Consider the following 22,032-nt stretch of genomic DNA (forward strand, 5'->3'; position numbering starts at 1 on the left):
GCCGCCATTTGCGTATGCGCGTTGTTGTTGTTTTTTTAAAGTCAGACGTGATAGGCTATGTAAACATTTACGTAGCCTATCACGTTTTTTTTAAAAAAAACCTAGTCATGATAGGCTACGTAAATCTTTACGTAGCCTATCACGTCTTTTTTTTTTTTTAAACTGGAAATGGCGGCAGCGGCGGAATTCTCTGACATCCCTATCCGCCGGCGGCTCCGGCGGCAGTGGCTGGTCTCCTGGCTAGCTGCAGCAGGGCTGCTGCCGCTGCCATTGCCATCCTTGGATTGTGATAGGCTACGTAAGAATTTACGTAGCCTATCACGGCTAACGTCAAACCCCCACAAACAGATGCAGCATACGCAAATGGCGGCGGCTACTGCGGCTGCCATTTGCATTCCCTATTTTTCGCTGACTTATCTTACGTAAATATTTACGTAAGATAAAACGGCGAAAAAAAAGGGGAACGCAAATAGCGTCATGGACACTATTTGCATTCCTTTATTTTTCGCCGTTTTAGCCTACGTAAATATTTACGTAGGCCAGAATGGCAAAAAATAAAGGATAAAATTAATAAAATTAAGATAAGTCGGCAAAAAATAGGGAACGCAAATGGCGGCTGCCGTAGCCACCGCCATTTGCGTATGCTGCGTTGTTTGGTGTTCTTTTTTGATATTAGCCATCATACGCTACGTAAATTCTTACGTAGCCTATCATGGCTGTCTACCTGGACGCAAATGGCGGCTGCTACGGCGGCCACCATTTGCTTCTGCACCAGGCCGTCTGCGGCCGGAAATCCAGCTGCGGCCAGCCCTGGCTGGCTGCTCCGTGGCCTGGCCACAGAGCAGAGCCAGCCGTCGAGGATTCCGGGGGGGAGGACCGGATTGCCTCCCCCCATCGAGGATTCCACGGGGAGGGACGGAGCAAAGGTAAGTGAGTTTCATACATCCCTACAAAGACGGCAAGGACCAAATGGGAAAGACTAGAGATCTCTTCAAGAAAATCAGAGATTTCAAGGGAACGTTTTGTGCAAAGATGGGCATGATAAAGGACAAAGAAGGCAGGGACCTAACCGAAGCAGATGAGATTAAGAAAAGGTGGAAAGAATATGCAGAAGAACTATACAGGAAAGATCTTAATGTCCCTGATAGCCATGATAGTGCGGTCACTGAACTTGAGCTGGACATCCTCGAGAGTGAAGTCAAGCGGGCCTTAGGAAGCATTACTAACAACAAAGCTAGCGGAGATGACAGTCTTCCAGCTGAGCTATTTAAAATCCTAAAAGATGATGCTGTTAAAGTGCTGCACTCAATATGCCAACAAATTTGGAACACTCAACAGTGGCCACAAGACTGGAAAAGGTCAGTTTACATTCCAATTCCAAAGAAGGGCAATGCCAAAGAGTGTTCAAACTACTATACAATTGCGCTCATTTCACATGCCAGCAAGGTTATGCTCAAAATCCTACAAGCTAGGCTTCAGCAGTATGTGAACTGAGAACTACCGGAAGTACAAGCCGGGTTTCGAAGAGGCAGAGGAACTAGAGATCAAATCGCCAACTTTCGCTGGATCATGGTGAAAGCAAGAGAATTCCAGAAAAACGTCTATTTCTGCTTCATTGACTACGCTAAAGCCTTTGATTGTGTGGATCATAACAAACTGTGGCAAATTCTTAAAGAGATGGGAGTACCAGACCACCTTACCTGTCTTCTGAGAAACCTGTACGAGGGTTAAGAAGCTACAGTAAGAACCAGACATGGAACCGATTGGTTCAAAATTGGGAAAGGAGTATGACAAGGCTGTATATTGTCGCCCTGCTTATTTAACTTATATGCAGAGTACATCATGAGAAACGCCGGGTTGGATGAATCACAGGTCGGAATTAAGATTGCCAGGAGAATTATCAATTATGAATCAATTGATAATCAATTATCAGATAGGCAGACGATACCACCCTAATGGCAGAAAGCAAAGAGGATCTAAAGAGCCTCTTGTTGAGGGTGAAAGTGGAGAGTGCAAAAGCTGGTTTGAAACTAAAAAAACTAAGCTCATGGCATCTGGCCCCATCACTTCCTGGCATATAGAAGGGGAAGAAATGGAAGCGGTGACAGATTTTATTTTCTTGGGCTCCAAGATCACCGCAGACAATGACAGTAGCCATGAAATTAAAAGATGCTTGCTCCTTGGGAGGAAAGCTATGGCAAACCTAGACAGCATAGTAAGAAGCAGAGACATAACTTTGCCGACAAAGGTTCGTATAATCAAAGCCATGGTTTTCCCAGTAGTAATGTATGGCTGTGAGAGCTGGACTATAAGGAAGGCTGAGCGCTGAAGAATGGATGCTTTCGAACTGTGGTGCTGGAGAAGACTCTTATGAGTCCCCTGGACTGCAAGGAGTTCCAATCAGTCCATCCTAAAGGAAATCAACCCTGACTGCTCATTGGAAGGACAGATACTGAAGCTGAAGCTCAAATATTTTGGCCACCTAATGCGAAGAGAAAACTCCCTGGAAAAGACCCTGATGCTGGGAAAGATTGAAGGCAAAAGGAGAAGGGGATGGCAGAGGATGAGATGGCTAGATAGCATCACCGATGTGATGAATATGAACTTGAGGCCTTGAGCCCACTCCGGGAGAGGGTGGAGGACAGGAAGGCCAGGCGTGCTATGGTCCATGGGGTCACGAAGAGTCGGACACAACTGAACGACTGAGCAACAACAACAAGCATATACCAAAATGAAAGGCCTTAAGAAACACTAAAGATACTGTCTGAGACTTGAGAGACACATTTCTGCATTATGGGGTTTTGATGAAGTTAAGAGAAAGCACATCTGCTTGTTTAAAAAGTACTTATATCAGATTCTTCAACATATAGTGCCTGAGAACTACAAAGGATATGGCAGATTGTATTATCTACCAGCTGTATTTCCAAGAGGTGAATCAATCTGCTAAGTGATATTTTAAATGTAGTTATTATCTTTTGGTTCTTTCAGTGTCCTTTTCCTGCTGCTGTCTTGCTGTCTATTTTAATCGAATCACCTTTCTATAGTGGCAATAAACCATTATCTTGCACAAATGAGCCAAAAGCCTTCTGTAAGCTATTAGCATTGGTATTTCCTTTTCCTCTTAGAATCTGCTGTTTGTCAATTGCCACCTGTTCCTGTGGCATAGCTCTGTGAACAAGAATATATCTGAGGATGAAGGGTTATGTTTCCAAAATGCATCTATCAGGTGACTCAAATCTGGAGGGAAGCTTTTCAAATGCACTAAACTGCAACCCCAAATGGAAAACCAGGTAGGCAAACAAAAGAGTAAGAAACAAGGAATGTATTTATGGAGAAGCGAAATTACAGAAGTGTTTGCAGAGTGAAAGGCAGCCAGGAGGCCAGCCTGAAGCTGGGTGTTGCATACACATAGCTGGGAATAGGGAGACAGGTTGTGACTCATTTATGCTATATTGGTTTGCTCTAAATGAGCCTAGAAAAGGTGTTGTTAGGCCTTTTCTTGGTGAGTCTCCTAGGTCACCACAAAACAAAACCCTGTTCAAGGGTGCAATCCTATGTATGTTTAGACAGAAATAAGTACGACAACTCCCAGCATCCCCTAGCCAACCAGGCTGTCTGGGGCATGCTGGGAGTTATAGGTTTTCTTTTTCTCTAAAGATGCATAAATTGTGCCCCAAGTCTCCATGTTGAACACATAGGACTGTGTGTGATGTCTGTGAAACTTTGTTGATTGAATAAGGTTCCACACAGGTGTTGGCAACTTAGGCTGCAGTTCTATGTACACTTTTCTAGGGCTAAGCCCCACAGTAATCAATGATACTTACCTCTGAGTAGACATGCCTAGGACTGCCCTGTTAACCGATTTACTACAAGGTTATATACATCTCCTTGCCAAGCATGACATATTACATGCTAAATATGGCACTAGCAAACAAACCATATATTAAGTATGTCCTGTGAGTGAGGGCCAACCATTTTTTGTCAAGACTGCATTCCACAGGCAAGAAGGATGTAACTGCCACTGTCTAATCGGAACTTTTGTTCTGGGCTAATAAATGGTGGGGGTGGATTTTTAGCAGGACCATGTCAGTGGGAGGAAAGTCCTCCCTGTGTGCTATGGTCATGAAAATCAGGACTGCCCACACTTGCTATCAATTTTTAAGGAAAAAGCATAGATGTGGTTGCTAATAACATATTGAGCACCACATCTAGTTTGGACCTTGGTCAAAGGGGAAGACAGGGAGAAGGGGTATTCTGCAGGTTGGGTTATCCTTAAGGGCATCTATTCACTAAAAAAAATCAGATTTTTTTAAAAAATCTGTTATTTAAATACCAGAACTTTCAGAAAATGCAGGTGGCAACCACTACCTGGAAGGAAACAGTAACTCAGTGATAAAGCACATGCTTTGCATACCAAAGGTCCCAGATGCAATCCTTGGCATCTTCAGTTGAAGAAAGATCAAACAGGCGATGTGAAAGACTTCTGCCTGAGATGCTGAAGAGCCACCAGACTAGATGGACAAAACAGCATGACCTGCTATAAGGCAGCTTCCTAAAAGAGGTGTCCCCCTTCTCTCACACACAAGAGTAAATATTGTCTCTTGCAATTATGTCTGCTACAGCACAGATGTGCATCATCTAATGACTGAATAAGTAGGGCTGTGCACCACTTTGGTCTGAAGCCCAAATAACATGTCAAAGTGGGCTGCTTTGGAGGTGCCTCCGCATGATATGAGGCTGAGCAGAATAGCAACGAAGTGCCCCAAAGTGAAGTGGCTTGTACACAAAGCACCTCATCCAACTCTCTGATTCGTGAGCAACCCAGACAGTCTGGAGCCAAAAGTATCAACTTGAGAAATTTCAGCGAAGGGTTGAGAAGGAGGGAGGGAGGGAGGGAGCTTTGGCGAATGAAAACTCCAGTTGCCAAATCGGGGCTGAACGTAACCCAGCAATCGCCAATCAGTGACAGTGGAGGAGGAGGTGGTAAGACTGAATAACTGGAGAAAAACAGCTGCATTTCAGAGACTGAGATCATTCTGGTGGTGTTACATAGTGATGTGAGAACCCACCCCTGTCTGGGTTCTCTGGATGCCCCCTCCAGCCCCTGCTCCACTTGCCAGTCCCTCCGCCTCCACCACAATCACCATGATTTTAAAAAACATGGCAATTGGAAGTCTATGTGCACATAGACTTGTACACAAAAAGTGCTGTGAATCTTAAGTATATGGGTGATTCACAGCACTTTTTGCATATAAATCTATGTGCACACATAGACTTATATGCAAAAAGTGCTGTGAATCATACAGGCAGGAGGAGGAGATGCAGCGCATGTCCCCGCTGCTCACTAGCTGTATCCCCCTCATGAGCAGGAGATGGCTAGTGGTGGTGGTGGGGGGGTGCGACACACCTCCTCCTTCTCCCTGGTCAGCTGCCAAGGACAGCCAACCAGCAGGATGGTGCATGCCCCCGCCACATGCTAGCTGCCTCCTCCTTGCGAGCAGGAGACAGCTAGCAGCGGGGGATGTGCTCCACACACCTCCTACTTCTACTACCTGGTCAGTTGTCAAGGACAGATTATAGGACTGGGTAAAACAAGGATCCATAAAATCAAAAAGGGATCCTCATGATTTCATATGATTTTTAAATAGGGATGTCAGAGAATTCCGCCACGGATCTCAGTGAGGCCGAATGCCAGTGCATTCAGCCCCCTGAACTCCGTGGCTTAATGGCCTGCCCCCCCTGCCCCCCCCCACGGATCCCCCCTTGGATGAGACTTACCTGGGGTGGATCTTCCGGGTGGCGGCGTGTCTGGTGGCAGCTGCGGCGGCAGCGGCTGCTGGTCTTCCGATCGGCTGCCACCGCCGCCATTTGCAGTCTTGTAAAAAAAACAACAACACACACGACGTGATAGGCTACGTAAAGATTTACGTAGCCTATCATGGCTGGGTTAAAAAACAACAACGACATGATAGGCTACGTAAAGATTTACATAGCCTATCATGGCTGGGTGGGTTTAAAAAACGGATCCGCCACTTGTGGGTGCAGCCACAGTGCGAAAACAGGGATCAGAGGCAGGGATCCTGAGGGATCCTCGTGATTTTTACAAGAAACATACCCTAAACCACCATCATATCACTGAGCACATCTGCCTCCATGGACTGAACCAGAAAAATCACGTATCTGCCACTTGTGGGCACAACCACGACACAAAAATAGGGATCCAAGGGAGGGATCCTGTTGATTTCATATGATTTTTACAGAGCAAATCCCCCAAATTACCTTCATATCACAGAGCACATCTGCCGCCACAGACTGAACCAGAAAAATCATGGTTCCGCCACTCGTGGGTGCAGCCATGGTGGAAAAACTTGGATTCAAGGCAGGGATCCTCAGGGGTCCTCATGATTTTTACAAGAAAGATATCCCAAAACACTATCGTCTCACAGAGCACTTTTGCCTCCCTGGACTGAGCCAGAAAAATTGCAGATCTGCCACTGGAGGGCATAGGCATGGCACAAAAACATGGATCAGAATTTTATGTGGGATCCACATGAAACCATGGTCAAATCATAGATCACATGGATGCCCACACACTGAACCAAAGCCATGTTTTTATGCCATGGTGGTTCCATGAAACATGGGAGTGTCATTGTTATGGATTCATGTTTTTACATCACACTTGCATCATGAAATACAGTATCAATAATCTTAACACTTTTCTTTGTGGCCATGGATGTAATCTGTGATGTAATGGTGCATTTGTGGGGACACTATATTAAAATCCAGAAGACCCATAAGGAACTGCATTTTGAATCCATTTTTTTTCTTGCCATCCTGGATCTGATAAATATAGGATCCATGTCACTGGCACGGACTTGCTTTGAGATTCAGCTATGATTTTTGATGCACTATAAATCCAAATGATCTATCGGGATCCATGATGCCTCTCATGAATGGTTCACACCATTTGAGGTGAAGCAGAAGATCTGGGATCTGCTGGGATTCTTAGTGTGCATACTTGGACAAAGATGAGTTCTGTGCTTTGATGGGGGTGGTTGGGCAGGGTAAAAATTCAGAGGATGCATATTGAATCGGCCATCTTATCCATGGCTTTATAACATGACGCTGCTATGAAGCCCCAAATCTGTTTTTTGTAGGGATGTCAGAGAATTCCGCCACGGATCTCAGTGAAGCCAAATGCCAGTGCATTTGGCCCCCCGAAATCTGTGGCGGAACGGCCTGCCACCCCCCCGGCCCCCCACGGATCCCCCCCGGGATGAGACTTACCTGGGGCGGATCTTCCAGGCAGCGGCGGCTCTGGTGGTGGCGGCGGCTCCGGCGGTGGTTCCGGTGGCGGGCGGTCTTCCGACCAGCTGCCGCCGCCGCCATTTCCAGGCTTCTGAAAAAAAAAAAAAGACGTGATAGGCTACGTAAAGATTTACATAGCCTATCATGGCTAGGTTTAAAAAAAAAGAAAAAAAGACGTGATAGGCTACGTAAATCTTTATGTAGCCTATCATGGTTGGGGGTGGGTTTAAAAAAAAAACGCATATGCAAATGGCGGCGGCTACGGCTGCCACCATTTGCATTCCCTCTTTTTACCGTCTTAATCTACGTAAATATTTACGTAGACTATGACGGCGAAAATCAAGGGGAACGCAAATAGCGTAGCGGGCGCTATTTGCGTCCTCTTTTGTTTCACCGCTTTAGCCTACGTAAAGATTTACGTAGGCTAAAACGGTGGATGAAAAAGGGACGCAAATAGTGCCCGCTACGCTATTTGCGTTTCCCTTGATTTTCGCCGTCATAGTCTACGTAAATATTTACGTAGATTAAGGTGGCCAAAAAGAAAGAACACAAATGGCGGCGGCCATAGCCGCCACCATTTGCGTACGCGGTTGTTGTTTTTGTTGTTGTTTTACCCAGAGCCCTCCGCGGCCAGAAATCCGGCTGCGGACGGCTCTGGCCTGGCCTGGCCGGCTGCTCCGCAGAACTGCCGCGGAGCACAGCCAGCCGTTTGAGGATTTCGGGGGGAGGAACGGAGCGCCTCCCCGCCCGGCCAGGATTCCGGGGGGAGGGACGGAATGCCTCCCCCCCCCCATCAACATAATCTGCGAAAGGTAAGTCACTTTCGTACATCCCTAGTTTTTTGTCACTCAATCCATGGGTATAGATGTGCTCTGTGATATGACAGTGTTTGCGGGTATCTTTCTTGTAAAAATAATGAGGATCCCTGCCTCAGATCCCTGTTTTTGCACCGTGGCTGCACCCATGAGTGGCAGATCCGTAATTTTTCTGGTTTAGTCCTAATAGTCCCTGGAGGCAGATGTGCTTTGTGTCATGATGGTGTTTAGGGGTATGTTTCTTGTAAAAATCATGAGGATCCCTGGAGATCCCTGCCTCAGATCCCTGCCTTGAATCCCTGCTTTTGCACTTTTGCAGCCATGAGTGGCACATCTGTGATTTTTCTGGTTTAGTCCATGGAGGCAGATGTGCTCTGTGATTGGATGGTGGTTTGGGGGGTCTCCCCTTCCAGCAGTGCGGCACATGCCCCCACCACTTGCTAGCTGTCTCCTGCTCATGAGCAGGAGATGGCTAGCAGTCCTTGATGGCTGAGCAGGCAGGACAAGGAGGCGCGCGGGGCTGAGAATTATAGCTTTTTGCTTTGAGAGTTTTTGTGGAAAACAATCAAATTCAGCTGCACCTAGCACAAAAAGTACTGGGCTAAACTGTCTGAAATTTGGCAGGTGGTTTCCCCTCTGCTTCAGCAGAGAGGCCTCTAAGTTTCATGAATTTATCATGAAAACTTAAAAAGTTATGGCCGTATGTGTTTCCCATGCAAGTCAATGGGAAAATGCCCAAACCAAGTGATCTGGATATCCAAATCTCGCTTCGGATCCAGAACCGGGTCAAAGCAGAGGGGGCCCAAATGGGTCCAAGTCTAAGTGGGGCTGAATCAGAGCATCCAAAGCAGCATCCAAAGCAAAGAGGGGGGTCCGTGCACAGCCCTATGAAAAAGCATATTTTTGCTGATTTTACTCATATGAAAATGAACACCATTTGATTGAGACTGCAATCCTGTACATGCTTACCTGAGAGTAAGCCCTACTGAACCTAGTGGAACATGCATACTGTAAAACTCATGCAACATTTAGGCTTGTCCCTGATTGGTTCTGGCTCAGTCTATATGTGGAATTGTAGCATGCTCTTACTTGTGACTAGGCTGGCATTTTATGCTGAAACGTTTCATATTTAAAAAATTGGTTTATAATTTTAAAAAATCTATAAATTTATAAACTGGATGTGCTATCATTGGTCATTTGTTTTCTTTTGGAGTGCTGTGTCATGTGCATCACATCGCCTACATATTGGTTTACAACGATTTGACTAAGATTCCTTTGATCAGGTGATAACCCTACATATTACTGCTTAGAACAGCCCAAACCTACCTTTAGCAGTGTACAATTTGAAGGCCTGAAGTTACTCACATATCAAGGTCAAGTGGTTTGATATTCCTTCTGCCATGAATGCTTAGCAAAAACAATGTTCTATGGTCATTTGGATTATTTGCTTTTATGCATCACTTGTCCATGTGTATTTCAACACCTGTTTTATGCTTTCCTGGGACTCATGGGGTGGAACATTTTGTCAGGTCCAACCCTGGCCCTAAGGGCAAGTTCTCCCATAAATCCCCCCCTTCCCCTCCCCTCCCCTTCCAGTCCATCTATCATCACCATTCTACTGTCTAAACAACAGTAATGAGCACAGTGTTCAAATTATGAGGAGAAACATGGGGCATATCCTAATGAAATCCACAGGCCCACCCTCTGACTCCCCCCAAATGTTAGCCAAATTATGCCCCCATTGCCTTCTAAAACCAGAAGCTATGAAAGCCAGAACAAAAAGTAAGGGGGCTGAGCCTCCTCTCTCCTCACTTGGTAATTTGTGAACTGGATGACTATCTCCAGCAGACATCTTTTCACATCAGACTAAAGGTATACAAAACTACAACACCGATGATGCAATATGGATGGTAGTCCGTTAGGACTCCAGACACAAAGACCGTTTAAGTAATGCCTTTCCAACAGTGTCACAAGCCAGCATGCTAAGGATTTCGGAGGTTAGTATGCATTAGAAAGATTGATTCTGATTTAAGGGCCGCAAAGCTAGGTGGAGACCAGCGATCAACAGTAATTGACTGACAGAAAAAAGTTGGTCATGGTTGAACAAACATCGTCTTAGAAACTGTCCCCATATTCTACATCAGCTGCAAGAGCAGGATTCACCATCTCATGTTCATCCTGTGATGAGATGAAGAGCAAACTCTGAGCTTAGCCTGTCGGCCTTCTGAGGATGTGATAGCTGCAGTTTTCAGTCAACCTGTTCTGACATCCAGCCACACTACACGTTGCATACTGACAGCAGCACACATTGACATCAACATGGGCTTCCTCAAAGAATATGAGAATAGGCCCTCGGAGTTGATTTGCTATGGAATGGGCATAATGGCACAATGTTTTAAAAATCCCTCTGCTGGAGTCCTGTAATGAACCCACCATTTTAACTGACCTGGAGTGCTGCTCCGAACACTTAATAATTTTTACGAGATGTTTTCTGTCTGCACATTGGGAGATTTCTGGTGATTTAGGTGATGGGACCCCAAGGAGGAGGCTTGTTAAAAGAGAGAGAGAGAGAGAGAGAGAGAAGCCACACATGCTGTGTTTTATTTGCAACATTATGTTAATAGCCTGTGGCCTTATTTTGTTGCTCTATAAATTACCTATTCATAAGTAAAACACTTAATCCTGTAAGAATGCACTGTGCTTAATTAGTACTGACAAATCAGGCTGCAGCTGGGTAGCGTTAGAGGCTGAGAAAACCCATGAAGGCTTCCTGGCAAAGAGCCAGGATACACTTAGAGGTTTTTATTTCTTTCACTGTAGAAAACAGCAGAATACTTCCAGATAAACATAGGCCCAGAACAATAGGCAATGCTATGCTACAGTACCACAGAATGCTACATCCCACCCACCAAGGCACAGTGTTAATGAACAGGTCACTGTTAAAACAAACCTAGATTTTAGAATATGCTAGTCAGCACCATACATGTATGCATGTATTTTAAGAATGTATAAACCACACCTTCACTCCCAAAATGGATTTCACAGCAGTATACATAACAATTTGAAATCAATACAATACGATAAAACATTAACAAGAATAGAATAAAATTGAGACAGATTCCAGAAAACTAGATTCCAACACTTTTACAGACGAAAACAGGGACACTCCTGTCCCTGAGTACCTGGTTTGCACTATGGGCATAGCCAAGAGGTCAGTGGTGGTGGGGAGGGAGGACTGGGGGTGGGGTGAGGCAGCCCATACACACACAGGCATAAGAGACAGGAAACATTCACTCATCTGTCACTTGGACAGCCGATTTGATGGGGTAGATAAAGAACATTATGGGGTAACTATTCCACATTAGGGCACAATCCTATTGCAATGACACACCTCTGAACTTGGAGGCTTACAGTCATCGTATGCAGGGCGGGAGGAGCCATGGAGGCGGTCTTCACATCCCCGTCCTCCTGCCCTGTATTTTTGCTAGACAAGCTTTTTTGCTCGTCTAGCAAAAGTGTCTCGGGGGTGGGGAAGGAGGCTGGAGAGGCCTCAGGACAGCTTGTATCCTGGCCTCTCCAGTCTCCTCCCCTCCTTGCCCACTAAAACACCCCCTTTTCCTCCTCTCCAAGGTTGTGTTCCCAACCTCAGAGAGGCAGCCAGCATGGTTCTTTCCACGTCAGCTGTCAAAGGAAAGGGGGGGGGGTCAGAGCGCCACTTCCCACCTCAGAGCCTGGAGCACTGTCTCTGACCTTGGATTTGGGAATCTGAACTATCCTGTGGCCCCTCAGACAGTGTCTAGGGGCCATAGCATAGGATGGTTCTCTCCATGATCTTGAATAGATAGCCTGTGTGAAACTGCACCTGTGTTCCAGATTACCTCATATTCCTGTTCATTAAATCTCAGCCTTGCAGGATGACTGGTAATGAGGAGAAAATCACTGTAAAGATTGCAAAATACATTGTGTATCATTACAGCATGTTTTGTTTGTGTCACAAATTCCGAGCGATGAAAAATTCCTGAGCTCCACACTGATTCTGAGCTATGCAAAATTCCTCACTGCTTGAAGCAGATCCTGATGAACAGGTCTGTGAGAAGTCTGCCGGCTGCTGCATTTATAAAAGTTGGTCCAGTGAAAAGTGGCCCCCTATATTCTGTTTAAAAACTATGGGGAAAAACTTCCTATGTTCACCAATAAGAAATAAAATAAACATGTGCTCAGTAAGTGTGCAAAAAAACAATAATCCTCGGCTGTTAAAAAAACCAAAAACCAAACACCTCGGCTGTTAAGTTCCACAAATACAAACATTTTGCTATACTGAACATTAAACACAAGTGATTTCATAATACAGAAAGATTACTGCTGCATATTATACTGTTTCACATAGATATTTTTAGTGGCTAGCTAGGATAGATCTAGGATTGTGGGGGAAAGACTGAAATTGTTCTACATACATGCCTAAAACTAGATTAGATTCTAGGCAATGAAACTAAAAGCGTGTGCGCGCGTGTGTGTGTGTGCATGTGTGCGTGCGTGGGCAGATGGATAGTAGAGGTGTACTGACCACAAGATTCAACTCAGACCCTGATTCAGTGCATCAGAAAATGGCCTGATTCTGCTTGAATGATTTGGAAATTGTCCACTTTAACTCAGGTTCCAAAGCCAAGCTGAAATTCGGAAATCTGAGGTTTCATGCCTCCCACTGCCTACTACAGGAAGTTAAAAAATGGCTTTATTTTGTGTCTGTTGGTCAGAAGTGGATGAAATATGCAGGCATAGTAGCCCCTATGGGGACAATTATGCCTGACAAATATTTTTTTTTAAAGGGATGGTACTTTTTGGTGCTACACACCCTTATATTGTGATTTTTTTTAAAGGAACTGCTTATCCCCCTATGTTATTTGTGGACCATTCTTCTGAAAATGACAAACAGCCTAAAGGTGCCCCTAAGAAAGAAACCTGCATAATTTCAGAAGTTCAGTGGCTCATGTGGAAGGAGAGTCCTCAAATTTGGAGGTGGAGGGAGTAGTGATTTACTTCCCTTTTTCTCTCCCTGCAGTTTTTTGGACAATTCGTATGAAAATGGCACACATCATAGAGGTGTCTCTATGTTTCAGAAGGCTATGTGCAGAGGTTAGGGAGTTATGGTGGCTGAGCATTGGTTTAAGGCTTTTTTCATAGTGAAGCATGGTGGTGTTGGAAGAATGGCCATCTCATGGTCCCACATTTGCCCTTCCCCAAAGCACAGTGAGTGAAGATCCCCTGGTAAACCGTGCCCTGTGATTAGAAAGTAGATCTTTCAATCACTCCACCCCTTTCCCCCCCATCAGTGTTAGAGAAACAAAAAGCCAAACACACTATTTTTGGAGACACACCTATTATGTGTGTCTACCTATTATGGGATGTTAGCTTCAGTGAATGCATCAGTCTTTTTGTTCCATGTTAGCTGAATTGATATGGATCTGTTTAATGTTCCTTGTTTCTTCTTTCTTACCTTATGCTCTTTTACATACTTTTCAGATAATAATAAGATCTATTCAACTTTCAACATTTCCTCACATTAAATAACCTGGCATATATCCCTGAAGATGCATAATATACCATCAGTTTTTTTAAAATGTTATTTAAACTCCAATTGGCTCACTGGCATTCTACAGCTTGTTTATGTGATTGATTATCCTAAAGTAGTTAATTGCCCTTTAATGCATTTTAAATGTCTGACCTGTTTATGAGATGAAGTTGTTAATGATTAAATTAGTTGGGAACCTATGTTTCCCCTGGATAATTAGGTTCCCTCGTCTCGCCTCTCAGGATAACGGTCAATTCAATCTTTCTGGAACCGATGTGAACATATATTACTAGTTTTACTCTTATCCAAACTCTTTTGCCTTTACTAAAAGCGTCTCAGGTTTTTCACCTGAACAGGAGCCTCTACATTTGCTTGGTCTGACTCACTTGCTCCAAGTCAATCATGTGGCGGTGAGTTGGCATGCCTGTACCTTATATGATGCTGCGCATAGAGAGGAGCAGAGGAACTGCTTCAGTCATATGAAGAAAGATGTGGAAGAAGGTGGGCAGCCAGCAAGAGGCGGGGGGGGGGGAGTCACACTGGCTGTCTGGTAGGCTTGCTCCACTCACATGCTCAAGTTCGACACTTCTACCAGCACTATCCGAGGTGACCTCACCAGCTGCCAGCCCAAGCATGACTGCCTGGTGTCCCCTTGTGGATGAGCAGTGGCGAGCAGCAGTGGAGGAATGCTGCTTCGACTCAGCAGAAAGGCAAGCAAGTGGAGCAGTGGCAGGAGACACGTTTGGGGGAGGGGAGCAGCCAAGGATCACTGGCTTCAGTCTGTGTTATCTAAGTTTCATTGGGGGGGGGGTGTCTACACATGTGACTGTGTGATAAGAGACTGAGTGAAATAACACATTTGTGTTTCCTATATGCTTCACTCCTTGACCATATAATTCACATGTCTGACCGAAGTCTGTGACTTGGCTCCCTATGTGCTCCCCATGTATTTTGGGTCCTCTGCCAGAGATTCTCTGTCTTAGCCTCAATGTTCCCTGCTGTAAAATGGAAACATTTCTACCTGATTAATTTTTTGACCACGTATTGGTTAAGGACCAGGTGATCCGTAGTCCATAGCTTTGCTCATTTGAGTTACCTGATTTTCTGCATGTAGGTTATTTCCAGCTTTGCTATTGTGGCACAGTTGCATTCTAGTTGGTGCTGTGATATTTGGGGACCAGATATGTGTGGCTGGTGTTGCTTGGTGACAGGGGATTTGTAAGCACACGCAATAACTGTTCACCTTCAATCGTCAGAACATTCTCTGTGTCTCCACACCCTAGGGTCACATGGTTCTGCCCCCCTCCCCCAGCCTGAGCTAAACCAGATGCTAGATTGTTTTAGTTTGAGGATTGACAACACTAGGATTCAGAGTAGTTGCAACCAGATATTGATGATAATTATACAACTATTGAAAAAACTGGTAACTCTGCAAATATATATACATTCTCCTACAAAGCCTTGTAGATCGTTTTCCGGTGTAAGGAGGGGAAAATGAAGTATTTGGAATAAAATCGGGGCCACATTTATTGAAATTCTTTGATCTGTGAAGGGGGAACTAAGCGGGCACCTTCTCAAAGCCAGCGTAGCCTGGCGTAGTATTGGGCAATTTTGGGTTGGGAGGCCTTCCCCTGTCACCTCCCCTTGAGCCACTCATACTGGATGAGAGGAGTTGGCCTCAAAGGTAATCCCTATTTCCCAACTGGGGCCACAAAACCCTTAGCTGGAAGCCTCAGGCCTTACCAGTCACCTGAAATGGTGCCTCCGAATGCTCACCAACCCTAAAACCCACCAAGGTGCCCACACATACCTGCCACAGGAAGGCGGCAAGCGTCTGCTTAGCCATTCTCCCCTCACCTGTGCTGAAGCCATTCAAGCAAACCACTTCACAGATCAGCCAAAAACAAATCATTGCCCTCGTCAGATAAGTGGGCTCCATCTTGCCTATATAGCTCCCTCCATGTGTAAGAAATATCGGGATGCCTAACTATCCCATCCCCTTGACTGAATAAAGCATAGGGATGTCAGAGAATTCCGCCATGGATCTCAATGAGGCCGAATGCCAGTGCATTCGACCCCCCAAAATCCATGGCAGAACGAAGCCCCCCGCCCCACCACCCCGCGAAAGCTGCGTGAAATGGAGCACTTACCTGGTGCCGTTTGCGCTGCTTTGCGAATGGCGGCCACGTCCGCGGCCGCCATTCGCTTCCCAATTTAGGCCATGATAGCAAAAAAAAAGGGAACGCAAATGGCAGCCGCCATAGCCGCCGCCATTTGCGTTCCTGTTTTTTTGCTGTGATAGGCTTAGGGGTGGACGAAAGTCACTTACCTGTCGTTGAAGGACGTTCGCGGTGGGGGGGAGGCGCTTCGCTGCTCCCCCCGCGAAGTTCAGGCCGGGGGGGGAGGCTTCCCGCCTCGCCCTAGCCAAAATTCAGGCCGGGGGGGAGGCTTCCCGCCTCGCCCCGGCCGAAATTCAGGCCGGGGAGGAGGCTTCCCGCCTCGCCCGGCCGCGAACGTGAAAGTTTTTTTTAAAAAAAAAAAACGCCCCCTGATAGGCTACGTGACGATTCACGTAGCCTATCATGGCTAGATCTGCAAAGGCAGCCGTGATAGGCTATGTCAATCGTCACGTAGCCTATCACGGGTGACTTTAAAAAAAAAAAAAGCGCGTACGGATAATGGCGGCCCCCATAGGGAGCCGCCATTCGCGTTCCTTATTTAGTCGCTGTAGTCTACGTAAATGTTTACGCAGACTACGGAGAAAATAAGGGCAACGCAAATAGCGTTGCCCTTATTTTTGCCGTAGTCTACGTAAATCTTTACGTAGACTACAGCGACCAAATAAGGAACGCGAATGGCGGCTCCCTATGGGGGCCGCCATTATCCGTACGCGCTTTTTTTTTTTTAAGTCACCCGTGATAGGCTACGTGACGATTGACGTAGCCTATGATGGCTGACTTTGCAAATCTAGCCGTGATAGGCTACGTTAATCGTCACGTAGCCTATCAGGGGGCGTTGTTTTTTCTTTTTCTTTTATTGCAATGGCGGCGGCGGCAGCCGGTCAAAAGCCCGGCTGCCGCTCCCGCCCCGCTCGAACACCCGCCGAACCGCTGGCCGGACTCGCCGCCGGGAGGGACATTCGGCGAAGGTAAGTCCCGTCCCGGGGGGGGGGTGCGGGGGGGGTTTGGAGGATTTCTCCCCAAAACTTGTTCGGGGGGCCGAACACGTTGGCGCTCGGCCCCCCGAAGTTTCGGGGAGAAATTCTCCGCCATCCCTAGATAGGCTATGTAAATATTTATGTAGCCTATCAAGGTAAAAAAACGGGCACAAATGGAGTAGCAGCCGCCATTTGCACCCCTGTCTTTCACCATGATAGGCTACGTAAATATTTACATAGTCTATCATGGCAAAAAACATGAACGCAAATGGCGGCCGCCGTAGCCGCCATTTATATCCTCAGGCTCCACATGCCTGTGAATGCACCCAGCTGGCGGCTCCGCAAAGTTGCTGTGGAGTGGAGCCAGCCGGGTTAGGATTTCGGGGGGAGGTGCAAAGTGCCTCCCCCCCACCGAGAATCACCCCTGCAGTCAGGGTGGAGACTGAGCTCATAGAGCCCCAGAGCAGTTCTGATTCTGAGGAAGAACAGCAATCCGTGGGAGAGGAGCTCGCTCATCTTTCACAAGCACAGCAACTGGCAGAGATTCCTCCTGCCAGCATTCCTGGGATAGATAATGTCCCTGGCAGTGAGAGAGCATTGGAGGGAGGCTTGCTGGATGCTTGGCGCAGACGCAGGGAGCGACAACAGATGGAGGGCGCTGAAAGGAGGCGCTCTGCTCGTTTGCCACGCAAACAACGGTCGCGTCCTGAGGACCCAAGGGAAAGAGGGAGGTAAGTAACTTTCATACATCCCTAATAAGGCATTACCTATCCCCCTATTCACCTTCCTGCGGGCCTTATCCAGGACCCGAGGATCCAAATTGTCATGCCATTCCAGTCTGGGCAATAAACATGACCACAGAATGGAAACTCCCAGCCAACGATGCCGGATAACTTGAAAGTCGGCCAAAGCCTGCAAAATGAGGGCCTTGCCTTCCAGCAAGCCTAAATTGTTCCCCCCGAGGTGTAACAGCACAACCTGCGGGGAAACACAAATCAGACCGTGCTGGAACAATGTAGGCAGGAGGCACTCCCAACGCATGCCACGTCCGCCCAACCACTGAGTGTTGGCATACTGGCTGAGTCTGAGCTGGGATCCACAGCTTGACCGGGAGGCCCACCGTCTGGCCTAGAAGACCATGCTATGCCCACAAATAAGCACACGCACTGGCCTTTGAGCATTCCAGCGATCTAGGAAACAAAAGTGAACATGTGAGAACAACAACAAAGAACTAGAGCCCAGGTAGTGGCCTCACATAGGCTCTATAGGGCTTGGATTGCCACCTACCCACCGACTGCACCCTGTCCATTGTGAAGCCAATCACTGCAGCAGTTGAAGCAGCCCCAATATGGAAAGCATGTGAATGGAAAAAACGGAATGCACCTAAACCAAGACCCTTCAAGGCCAGCTTCATGACAGTCCAGAATTGGTATTTGGTCAAGGGGGCAGAGTCGCTATGACTGAAAAGGGGGCTGTGCCAGTCTCCTTGAACATTGAGGAATGCCCCTAGAGCCTCCGCTGGGCCTAAGTCTTCCTGAGCGGCAGGGAAAAGCGACACCTGCACTGCTCTCCCACACTGATCAGTCTTAGACCTCCGCAAACGGACGCACACAACTGATCGTGAAAATTGAATATCCTTAAATTGTAACGCTCGCCTGGACGGATTGCCCTTGGCTAGGGATGTCAGAGTATTTTGCCACGAATCTCGGGGAGGCCGAATGCCAGCGCATTCAGCCCCCCGAAATCGGTGGTGGAACGGTCTGCCCCCCCCGGGATGGGACTCACCTTCGGCGAATCTTCCTGGTAGCGGCGGCTCTGGCAGCAGTTTGGCGGCGGTTCGGCAGCGGCGGCTGTGGCGGCTGGTCTTCCGACCGGCTGCCGCCACCACCATTTCCAGTTTAAAAACAACAACAAAAGTGATAGGCTACGTAAAGATTTATGTAGCCTATCATGGCTAGATTTTTAAAAAACACCGTGATAGGCTACGTAAAAGTTTACGTAGCCTATCACGGCTGATTTAAAAGAAAAGAAAAAACTGCGCTTATGCAAATGGCGGTGCCCATGGGCGCCGCCATTTGCGTTCCTTATTTTGGCACGTCTTAGTCTACGTAAACATTTATGTAGACTAAGATGGCGAAAATAAGGGGAACGCAAATAGCGTAGCGTCTACGCTATTTACGTTCCCCTTGTTTTCGCCGTCTTAGTCTACGTAAATGTTTACGTAGACTAAGACGTGCCAAAATAAGGAATGCAAATGGCGGCGCCCATGGGCGCCGCCATTTGCGTACGCGCGTTTTTCTTTTCTTTTAAATCAGCCATGATAGGCTACGTAAACATTTATGTAGCCTATCACAGCTGACTGCAGGGACGCAAACGGCGGTGGCTATGGCCGCCGCCATTTGCGGAGCCGGCCGGCCAGGATTGGGGGGGGGAGGGACGGAGTGCCTCCCCCCCACCGCAAATGTCACCCTTCGAAAAGGTAAGTGACTTTCGTACATCCCTACCCTTGGCAGCCACAACCAATTCTGAAATCCGAAATGCTCCGAAAAATGCCGTCAAAGCTGCAGCACGGAAACGGGTAGCCTCGTATGGAGAGTGACATGAAGATGTCCACTGTCCCTTCAGTCCCAGCAATATATCCGGCATCAAAGGAAGCCGAGTGTCAGGTATCGCAGGAGACGTCCGTGCCTAACCCTGAAGATCTCACCTCACCCTAAAGTCAACAGTGTTATTGGGCACCCCTTTCAGCTTGGACCAAAAGGCAAGAGCAGAAAGTTTTCCAATGGCCCAAGCCAAAAGGCCTCTGTACCGGGCGTGAACACAGGGTTGCAACAGGTGCTCTAGCGGAATGGGTGAAACCTGCAGCAACTGCAAGGAATCCCTGAAAACAAAGAACTCCCTACTTGCCTTGAAGTAAGAAGCCCTCGTGCTAGGTGCTATAGACTGCAGTATGGCCCGCTTGGCCTCATCCCGCCAATCTCCCAAAGCTCGGCTGGCATGGTCTCCGGCAGTTCCTGCACCCAGGGAGCAAGCTCCCCAAACCTCTGCACCTGGTAACATGATAAAGCATCAGCATTATCCAAGCCAGGGATATGTCAGGCCCGGAACAAGATAGTAAACTGGAGGCATTGCAAAGTAAATCCCCTAACCAAAACCATTACTCTAGGATGGCAGGGAATTAATCACCTGAACCGTGGCCTGGTTGTCGCACCAAAAGTGCACAGCAGAGTTGGACAGTTGCTCGGCCCACAGGTGTGAAGCCACAAAAATGGGAAAGAATGCTAAAAAGGTGAGATGCCTACCTACACCAGCAGCTAACCAGTCCTCTAGCCATTGCCCAGCACACCATCGATCCTGGAAAATGACTCCGAAACCAAAGGCACCCAACGCATCAGAGTGTATCTGAAGTTCGGCTTCCAATAAAAGCTCTCTCCTCCAGAAAGAAATGCCGTTAAATTCATCCAGGAAGTGCAGCCATACCTGCAGGTCTGTCTTCATAGCAGCAGACACTCTGACATGGTGGTGAGGAAACCATAGACCCTGCATAGCACCACACAGGCGCCGCAGGAACGCCCTACCAGGTGCTACCACCCAGCAAGCGAAATTTAGATGTCCAACAACTTCCTGTAAGGTATGAAGTGTCACCTTCTTAGCTCTCAACACCGCAAAGATCCTTTCTCACAAGGCCGAAAGCTTATTGTTGGGGAGCCTACAAGATTGAGCTGCGGAATATAACTCATTCCCAAGAAACATAATGACAGCTAAGGGGCCCTCAGTTTTCTCTGTAGCCAAAGGAATGCCCAGTTCCTCTGCCAAGGCAGAAAGCTCCTGCATTAAATAGGCACACTGGGTAGAATCCCAGGGGCCGGCAAATAAAAAATCATCGAGGTAATGTACCGTATTTTGCAATCCCATTCTATCTCTAAGGGCCCATTCCAAAAATGAACTGAATTTCTCAAACATAGCACAGGAAATAGAGCATCCCATAGGGAGAGCTCTATCAACGTAAAACTGGCCTTGAAAACAGAACCCTAAAATATCAAAATCATCTGCAGTCCGTAGCTTTGCTCATTTGATTGAGTTACCTGATTTTCTGCATGTAGGTTATTTCCAGCTTTGCTATTGTGGCAAAGTTGCATTCTAGTTGGTGCTGTGATATTTGGGGACCAGATATGTGTGGCCGGTGTTGCTTGGTGACAGGGGATTTGTAAGCACACGCAATAACTGTTCACCTTCAATCGTCAGAACATTCTCTGTGTCTCCACACCCTAGGGTCACATGGTTCTGCCCCCCTAAGCCTGAGCTAAACCAGATGCTAGATTGTTTCAGTTCGAGGATTGACACTAGGATTCAGAGTAGTTGCAACCAGATAATGATGGTGATTATACAACTATTGGAAAAATTGGTAACTCTGCAAAGATATACACAGTCTCCTATGAAGCCTTGTAGATTATTAATCCAGCAAATTCTCTGATCATTCAAATGCACAATAGAAAAAAAACCTTAACGTAAACCTTCCACAATCAGCACATCCATTATAGGTTAAAAGCAGTTTTTCATTGTCTTGCCATTGATATATGTATAACTATCGCATAGTATTGGCTTTGCCTGCTGTTTTCTTACTGGGCAATTGGAGCACCATCCCAACCCGCCAGGGAAGATCAAGCTGTCCTTGAATGGATTTAAAAGCTTCTTAAAAACTCACGTCTTCATTTGAGCAGGGTGAAATTCATCTTCCTCCACTTTCTTCTCCCTTGACTTCATTGCCCTTAGGTGCCTAACCTTTCTATAATAAGCATAAGGCTAGAGCCGGCCTCATGATGCTGATTTACATACAGTTCCTAGTAACTGTAGGTGCCTTAGAAATAACAAATATATTTGATTAGTTTAGACTTTACCACAAACATCTCCCAAGGTCTTGAACAAACACAACTTGGATTAGAACTATTGCCTCCCCACATAATATGTCAATACATTTGTAATCCTTTCCCTTTTTTTACCAGCAGTCAAATAACTTAGAACTCTTCCATTCAGGGAGAGCACATCCATGGCTTCCAGGATTAACAAACTGCATGAATATTCTGCTAGGAAGAACCCACCCACATCCATTCTCTAGCTTTGCATTTTGGCTTCTCTTACTGCCTTCTCTCAGAAAAATGGAAGTTGCGTTTGTCATCCCCATC

General features: G+C 46.7%; 1 long non-coding RNA gene across 1 annotated transcript in view; it reads right to left on the minus strand.

Annotated features, from left to right (window-relative positions):
- The window catches only part of LOC146348577 (uncharacterized), a 74,457-nt gene that overhangs the window by 17,260 nt on the left and 35,165 nt on the right, over nt 1–22,032 (minus strand). The window contains exons 2-3 of the long non-coding RNA XR_014789931.1: nt 7,288–7,399; nt 5,779–5,875 (exon numbers count right to left, since the gene is read on the minus strand). This is a non-coding gene — a long non-coding RNA (uncharacterized LOC146348577). The remainder of the gene's footprint in view (nt 1–5,778; nt 5,876–7,287; nt 7,400–22,032) is intronic.

This window comes from Heloderma suspectum, chromosome 4 (genome assembly GCF_057233095.1).
Source record: "Heloderma suspectum isolate Gila_16-S chromosome 4, 16-S_ref, whole genome shotgun sequence".
Classification (NCBI taxonomy): domain Eukaryota; kingdom Metazoa; phylum Chordata; class Lepidosauria; order Squamata; family Helodermatidae; genus Heloderma; species Heloderma suspectum.